The sequence below is a fragment of the Phymastichus coffea genome, unplaced genomic scaffold, assembly GCF_024137745.1.
Source record: "Phymastichus coffea isolate CEN01 unplaced genomic scaffold, Cenicafe_Pcof_1.1 PCOF00035, whole genome shotgun sequence".
Classification (NCBI taxonomy): Eukaryota; Metazoa; Arthropoda; class Insecta; order Hymenoptera; family Eulophidae; genus Phymastichus; species Phymastichus coffea.
Window position 1 is genome coordinate 3429568 of NW_026706846.1, and position 8029 is coordinate 3437596.

Consider the following 8029-nt stretch of genomic DNA (forward strand, 5'->3'; position numbering starts at 1 on the left):
CGTTACAATATATAAATATATTTAAAAAATCATTTTTCGGGATGGTTTTCAAGGGTGGATTGCACCCCTTAAAAGTGAATGTCAGCCGATAAAAAAAATACGTGTCGAATATTTATTTTGAGTATTACAACGTATCCAAAAATAATAAAAACCGGTGAGGTCGAATTGGGCTACGTTCCTTGTAAGTAAAGTTCTTTATGGATGTGATTTCTTGGTATCGGCACATTACTGGTGGGTTTGTAATGGTTGCAGAACCAATAAACAAACAAACCAAGAAGAATCAGCCTTTTATATAAGACAATGATCAACATATGACCTGCGACAGCTTGAAGACAAGACCTCCAGATCTACATCAGTAATAACGAGATAGGTGGAAGAAGTAGACGTACAAGAGTGGGTGAATGAGTACGCAAGGTCATACACCACGGAAAATTATTCCGTTTTAGAGTACAAAGCTCTCTCAGTTACATGGTTAATCAAGAATTTTAGGTCACACATTGAAAGGTATCACTGAAAGGTTATTACTAATCACAGTTGTCGTAAATGGTTCTACAATATTAAGGACGCCATGAAAAGATTAGTGCCATGGGCATAGTTATAAGTTATAAGAATATTGTTCAGCGACGGGGTAAATTTAATGAGTTATCCAACGCTTTACCTAGAGCTAATGAAAATGAGGAGATTCTGCTGGGAAAGATTATCTAATTGTAAGTTAAAGAAATAACCAATATATGGTATATTTAGAGGCTAAACGAGATTTCGAGAAATCCCCCTAATTATCTACAACGGAAGATTGCAGGAGGAAAACTGTATTTTTATTGCCTAGAAGAGGAGTTAGAGAGTTGTTTGTGATGACAACGTCTGGGAGCTGGTGGTATCAATGATGCGAAAGGGTTACATAATAAAAAAAGTCACGATGCTCTTCAGGACAAAGTGGATATTAAATCAGTTACAAAAATTTTACTACTGACTCACAATACGCGAAGAAATACAAGGATGCTGTGTGCCAGGAGTGTAATGACGAGTCGAAGATACCTTCCTAGTTGATGGATTTGTGAACTATCCCGCTATCCTGCAAAGTAATTATAAGCGGCCTCATTGGTTTACATTCTCAAAGTGCCCAAGGGTACTAAATACATCTTCGTATTTTTGGATCTGTTCATCTGAGGGATGAAGTACATTCCGATCAGGTAGGTGAACGCGGAAACGATACTCAATGAAGTTCATAAGCGGACCATAACGATATTTAATACATCTGCAGTATTTCTTTCCAACAACAGAACGGAATTCAAGCACCAGATTATGGGAGATCCCGGAAAGGGCGAGTTACGACTTCATCGATTGCTAAAGGTACCGTGACCGATAATCTGACTAACAGGGATCGAAGCCGGCCTGTTTTGCGACACAGTGCCTCTGTCTAATCATAAAGGTCACGTTGTTAACGTTTAAACAAGTACCACTCCTCGGCGATCGTTTTATACCTTTGGGGTTGTCTAGACTGTTGAAAAAATTTGGTTTTCGAGCAGAAAAGTTTTCAACTCTTTTTCACTCGTAGAATACAGATAATTTGGTCCCAAAATAGTAGTTGATTTTCTTTGCAAGATATTAACGGCCATTGCCGCTTTAGAATCTATTTTATTTTTTTCTAATTTTTAATGGAAGGAATACATAAATAATATTGATGAAATAATATTTTCATACTATTATTATCTTTTTTAAATGCTGTATATATTACTACAACTTCTGAAAACTATGGATTATTCATAAATATTATTTCGAATAATAATGATAGAATATCATAAACCAATTTGATCAATGTGTATAAAATAAAATACTAGACCTGTCTTAAAAGTATCTGACCTACGATCATATCTTTGCGTAGAGAGATTCAGGTGACCTCTGAAGAGTACGTCACCAGTAACTCTAACCTTCTCGTCACTAACCCGAGATACGATGAAATGCCATAGTTCCCACGCAACGTGTATTTGTTTAGACCGACTTTTTAAAAAACTAGATTATGATGAAAGGAGTCAGCGTCGGGTGGTTTAGATGAGTAGACGTGTTGAAACAGTGCTCTACCCGAAATGCTTTAATATTAGTAAATTTAGTGAAGTAATGTTTCAGTTTAAAATTCATTACCGGTATCTCAAAACAAAAGAAATTAACGGCCGAAATGGTCACTCAAATAGAGGACGACATGTTTATTCCTAACAAAAACCACACTGAAAACTGGAAAACTAAGCAATAAAAGACGGAAAAGCAGCTCAGAGTTCAAACTCAATTTAAGAAAAGACAAGCATAATTATCAGATTACTGGCTAAGTAATACAAGCAACAAGTACGAAATACTTTAAGAAAATAAAAAAATAAAGAAAATCATAGTGAAGAAAAAAACAACGAAGCAAATACGTTAGAAAGCTACTCCTCCGATTTTCGTTTATAATGTAGAGAATATTAAACCGTTAGAAAATTTACTGAACACCATAGCTAAAGAAAATTACATCTTAAAAGTGATAGGACCAAGCAAAATTAAAATTCAGCCGACAACTGCGGAAAAATATTTGTCAATTATTACCGCATTGAAAGAAAAAAACATACGCAATTTTATACTTACCAGCGCAAAGAAGAAAAATGTTTCAAAGTTATATTAAAAAACATTCACCCTTCAGTTAATATAGATGAATTGAAAACAGCCGTAGAAAAACATAAAGTAATAATTATCCATAATATAAGGCATCGCATTATAAAACTACTATTGCCGCTTTTTACAGTTTAAATTGAACATGATTATAAAAGCCAGAAAATGTATAAAGTAAACGGACTATTAAACTTGGTAATAAATTCAAGCGACTGAACGTTGAAAGAAAAATTTCTCAATGTCAAAGTTGCCAAAAATACGGCCATACAAAAAACTATTGTTACAAAAGTGCTGTCTATTTGAAAAATGCTGAACATCACAAAACTAAAAAATATTCAATTAAACAAAAAAATAAAAGACATAACATATGCAAATTGCAAAGGCAATCATACCGCAAATTATAAAGGATGCTCAGTTCGTATACAGTTAGTGTATGCGTTGTTTACACTTTTCCGTTTTGAGGGTGGCACAGCGTAATCAAACATTATCACCCCTCTCCCTGGGCGCCAATAGGTTGGCATAGCCCACTGTCTTTCACTCCTTCGCTTTCAAATACTTTGGAGGTCCGGAAGTCAAGTTTGCTACGACATCCCTGACGCTCACAGTGAGTCGGAGCCTTTTTAATCTAAGGCGGCGACCACCTCGAAAAGAGTACCGATCTTTTCAAAGTTCGACGCTCAAGGAGAGCGGAACTAAAGGCTTGACCCTCGGTTTGGGCGCGACGGGACTCTAGTTGCCCCAACGTCTGCCGCGTCGAAAGTTCGCAGCATACAAATCTTAGGAGATTTGCTTGACCTGGTACCACTACCCCGCAGAGGCCAACCCAAGTTGGGATGTCAGAAGAGAGACTCAGCTAGAACAGCCAGAGGAAATTCCTAAAACGATCAACCAGTTAAGCCTCCCCTCCTGGGCTCTCGTTCAAAAACATCCCACCCTGCGTACCTGTATTAAGGGATTGCTCCCACGACTCACAGGTCCATCGCTTCGACGTGCCGTGGCACGTCTCCCCATTGCGTTTCGGGCATCCCCGCTCACGCTGGTGGGTATCCGTCCTTCAGTTCGTATACAGCAAAAACTATTTTCTAGACTACGAAAATAAACTTTAAGTCAAAACAATATATAAGTTCATCAAAGTCCGAACTTAAATTTAAACGCCAACATTAATAGAGTTAGACCAAACATAACATATGCACAGGTAATATTAAAAGAAAACAATCAGAGTGAGATAGAAATATCAAAACAAACAACTGTTTGAGCAGAACTGAGTAGATATACCAACGAAGTAAACACAAATAATAAACTCGAATATATGATGGAACAGTTGATGCAAAAAATAGATACTATTCTAATAGATCTTTCAATTCTACTAATGAATAAAATGACATAATAAGGAGACTAAAACTCGCTATCTTCGACATAACTGATTTTATGGAGAGAAACCTTGAACTAAAAACATTTTTAATCTATGAAAATCAGAAGCACACTTTACAAGTGAAAACTATCTTAATATACCAAACTACATTGTATATAAAACCAATCACCCATTCAATAAGTACACGGAGGTAACGTTTATAATAAATTAAAAATAAACCACTACATCCACACTTGCACTAGTGAAATCTATCTACAAACAACCAGTGTTATCATAAAGGATAAAGACGAACCGATAAAAATATTAGCTATTTACTGGCCTTCAAACAAAACAATTACAAGATAAAACTGGAAAGATTTTTTAAATACACTAGAAAATCGTATTATAGTAGGAGACCATTATAATGCGATATATCAGTGGTATTTATCATCAGATTATTCGTCGGTATGAATTACTCTACACCACCAAGAATTTAATGGAGTAAACAATAAAATTAAAGTAATCTAGAAAAAATATGTTCATTACATAGAGTGTGATGTTCGTATCACTTATAAATAAAATAATTCGAACTCTCGTATCTAGCTAATGAGTAAGAATTTGTTTCCAATAATTTTACTCTACTTGTCAATAAAATAGATAGATAAATCAAATGTAATCTAATAAATAAATGAAATATATATAAATAAGTACAATATTTCGAGGAAAGTCAAACAATGCCCTAGTTTCTTATGGTGTGAATTGTCCCATAAGCAGAGCTAAAGACTTTCTTTGATAGGATATAATTCGACCCAAGTTTCTTATAGCGCGAGATGTTCTATAAGTCGAGCTTAAATTATAAGGAAGGAATAGTCTTGGTCAGTTAATCACAATGAGAGAAAGAACTTAGGTATAATCCAAGTTTATTCAGACTCATGCGCTCACCTTGCAAGGTTAGAAGTGAATGCTAGCCTGTGCAAAGGTGGGCCTATTTATACACAGATTTTCCCGCTTATTTTTGCAGGAGAGATGTCATCGAAAATTCGAGAGACATTCGCGAATTTTGAGAAATGAGTTTTCTTAATTTACAAGTAAATGACCATTAATATTAAGCTTTTAACACATGTAAATTTTACAGAATTTGTTATTTGTTGATTTTATACAATATACAATTATCGCAAATAGTGTCGTCAAAAGTTATTAACTAATAAAGTTAATTAACGTGATATTACAATATTTACAATAAAAAATTATTAAATTTTCATATAACTTTATAGTTGATTAATTTTGGAAGTATTCTTTAAAAATAAATATTTAAATTAGTTAATAACATTTGAATTATGACTAATTTTTCATATTTGTAACGGTTTTTTCTAATCTTATAATGCAATTATTAGATTAATTATCTAAGATTTCTAAATCATAAAGTTATCATTATCAAGTATAAACTTAATACTTTCGTTTTATATACAACTTATTGTTTAAATAAATTATTGATTGTTTATTTACTAATAACAGTTATAATTCAGCTGTTCTTAATGAAACCAATTCTTACTCATGTTCTATACTTATTCACATTGCATATGAATTATTTACATTTTTCTAATATTTCATATTGTTAACGTAATAAATAAATCAACTTTGCATATTGATATTCATTATTATTTCATAATCGAATGTAATTTTTGTTATTATATTATGAATCTACATGCTAAAATCTATATAATCAATACTTTGTTATATTAAAATTATCTCTAATTAACATATTTTTCTTAATATCCAAAATCATTATATCTATATCTATTAGTTGGTGACGTCACGCTGTTTATTTTGATTCGACTCTTATTTGTATACAATCGCGTAAACAGTGAGGTAGCGCCGCTTAATGTATTGATTTGAATAAACAGATAGATACGTTAGACTAGTTACAGTAATTCAGTGATTTAATAAATAGCTCATAAATAGGACCGTTACAAGAGGAACGCATAATGTGCAGCGTTCTACTTAAAACAGCTAATAATATAGAAAACAGTATCAGCTCACTCAACGTAATTCTAACTAAAACTATTAACAAATGCTCTACTACAATAAATAGATATAAAACACAGCAAATCACGTCCACTAAAATAATCCAAAAATCAAAGAAAAAAAATTATTAAGAATAAGGTATCAGATAACTAAATGGAGTCAAGACAAAATTAATGTAAATAAAGCATCCAAAGATCTAATCAAAATGTTATTTGAACAAAAAACACAAATGCAGAATTATCTCAGATCATTAAATCCTAGAGAAGCAACAGCTTACTCATTATGGAAAGCTACTAAACGACTTAAAAGAACAACTACATTTATACCGCCTATCAGAAAATATGGTAGTAACTAGGCAAATTCGAACGAGAAAAAGCTGAAACGTACGCAAATCATCTTAATACAGTATTCTAGCCTCACCAAAGAATAATCATCGAAGAAGAAGAATAAATCTTACTAGAAGGCTCTGACGTACAAGATACTACACCAATCAAATCGATTAAAGTAAAGGAAGTATTATAAATTATTAATATTATTAAGAATAAAAAAGCTTCGGATTCTGATAATATCACAAGAAAAATTATTAAAATGTTACCTTCAATTGCAATAAGATACTTAACAATTGATTTCAATGTATGTTTGTGTATTAGCTATTTTTTTCTAAGTGGAAATAAGCAGAGACTGTTTTAATACCTACACCCGGTAAAGAACCAAATTCGATAACTTCATGTAAACCGATTAGCCTTTTATCAGCACTTTCTAAGATCTTTGAAAAACTAATTCTAACTACAATTAACCCAATAATACTAAACGGAAAACTTATCCCCGACCATTAATTCAGTTTCTAGTGTAACCATTTCACAATTGAACAAGTAAATAGAATACTATCTGTTGGAAGGAAAGCCGTTAAAGATAAAAATACTACACAAATATATTCCTGAATGTCGCGCAGGCTTTTGACAAGGTTTGGCATAAAAAACTACTGCACAAGCTCAAGAGAATTTTGCCTCAACATCACTATGAGCTCTTACATTCTCATCGTCACAATAAAGCCTATCAAGTAAAAATAAATAAAAACATATCAAAACGTTATCTAATCACCATTATAGAAGTTTCTGAGGATTTAAACATATCGATTGGCTCACGTCATTCGATTTTAACCGATGATTTGGGCATGAGTCGGGCCGCCGCGAAATTCGTGCCAAAACTGCTCAATTTTAATCAAACACAGTATCGCGTCAACATTGCTTAGATGTTGGACTCGGTTCGTGACGACCCAAATGTGCTCCAAAGGATCATAACTGGTGATGAATTATGAGTTTATGGTTATGATGTGGAAACCAAAGCTCAATCATCCCAATGGAAACTGCCGCATGAGTCAAGACCGAAAAAAAAGCGCCAAGTTCGGTCGAACGTGAAGGTTTTGCTCAAAGTTTTCTTCGATTACAGGGGCGTGGTGTATCGTGAGTTCTTGTCAGAGGGTAGTACGGTCGATAAGGACTATTACCTGCAAGTTATGTGCAATTTATGTGAAGCAATCCGCCAGAAACGTCCGGATCTGTGGAAGAACAAAAACTGACTTTTGCACCATGATAACGTCCGTGCTCACACATCGTTGCTTGTGCCGCAGCCACTGTATTCCTCAAACCTGGCCCCCAGTGACTTTTTTCTGTTCCCAAAACTGAAGAGGCCCATGAAAGGACGACGCTACGCCATGATTGAGGAGATAAAGATGGCATCGAAGGAGAAGTTGAACAAGATTACAAAAAATGATTTTTTTAAGTGCTTCGAGGAGTGGAGAAAACGTTGGCACAAGTGCATTATATTCGAGGGGGATTATTTTGAAGGAGATAAAATAGATATTCATGAATAAATAAATAATTTTTGTAAACACACAAAATTCGCGATACTTTTTGAACAGACGTCGTATACTACTGTTTATTATATATATATATATATATATATATATATTGTAGAAGTCCAAGCTAATTGTTGTCCTCCAGAGTAAATACGCGA